Here is a 1039-nt window from a genome sequence, read left to right as displayed (position 1 = left end):
ACAATTTAGTGGGGCCAAGCATGAAAGCCCACTAAACCATCTCAAGGAGTTCGAGAAGTATTGCAATACTATCAAGGTGAACGGAATTTCCCAAGAATTCATCCGCCTCAAGCTCTTTCCCTTTTCTCTCATAGGTCGTGCCTTGGAATGGCTAGACAAAGAGGTTAAGCCGAATTCTCTAAGGACATGGGACGAGGTCACCAAGGAATTTCTATCCCGTTTCTATCCTCAAAAGAAAACGGCGGAGGCTAGAGCTTTGTTCAAGGTTTCAAGCAAAAGCCAAACGACAGCCTCTATGAAGCATAGGAGAGATACAAGGAGTATCAAAGAGAATGTCCTCATCACGGAATTCCAACCTATCAAATCATTCAAATCTTCTATGGAGGCCTTAGCCCTCAAGGAAAATCATGTTTAGATGGAGGAGCCGGAGGTCCTATTATGAACAAAACGGAAGAGGAAGTGGTGGACATAATTGAGGACGTAATGAGGTATTATAGAGATTGGCAAGATGGAGAAAGAGAGTCAACTGGCAAGAGTAGCTCTTCGGTGTACTCGGTTGATCATCTAAATGCAATCAACAATCTATCCTCTCAAATGACAAACTTGGGGAAGGAGATGTCCGCTATCAAGGCAAAGATGGAAAGTGCTACCTACCAAGTTTCAAGTCTTCCCTCCCAAACTAAGGGGAGAGGTACGTCTTCTAATTCTCAACCCCTTCCTTCTTCTAGTAACATTCCTAGTGGATGCTTGTTTTGTGATGATTGTGGGTCGTATGATCATGATGTTTCTAGTTGCCCTCATGCATGTGTGGATGTTTGTGATGATCAAGATGGAAATGTGAATGAGCATGTGAACTATGTGTCAAATAATCATGATTCTAGGTTTGAGAATCAAAGAGGTCAATGGAATAGGAATTACAACAATCATGGCAATTTTGACAACTATAACCAAGGTGGTGGTTATAGGAACCAAGGGAACCAAGGTTCTTGAGGTAACTATAACAATCAAGGTTATAGTAGCCAAAATCAAACCCAAAATT

The 1039-nt window shown here is 41.9% G+C and overlaps 1 non-coding gene across 1 annotated transcript; it reads right to left on the bottom strand.

Annotated features, from left to right (window-relative positions):
- Nucleotides 1-245: 245 nt before the first annotated feature.
- Nucleotides 246-350, bottom strand: LOC145569669 (small nucleolar RNA R71). Its single transcript, XR_014096232.1, has one exon. It is a non-coding gene; the product is annotated as a small nucleolar RNA R71 (small nucleolar RNA).
- Between the last annotated feature and the right edge of the window lie 689 nt (nucleotides 351-1039).

This window comes from Chenopodium album, chromosome 11 (assembly GCF_948465745.1).
Source record: "Chenopodium album chromosome 11, dcCheAlbu1.1, whole genome shotgun sequence".
Taxonomy (NCBI): Eukaryota; Viridiplantae; Streptophyta; class Magnoliopsida; order Caryophyllales; family Amaranthaceae; genus Chenopodium; species Chenopodium album.
This window is presented reverse-complemented; position numbering and strand designations above follow the sequence as displayed.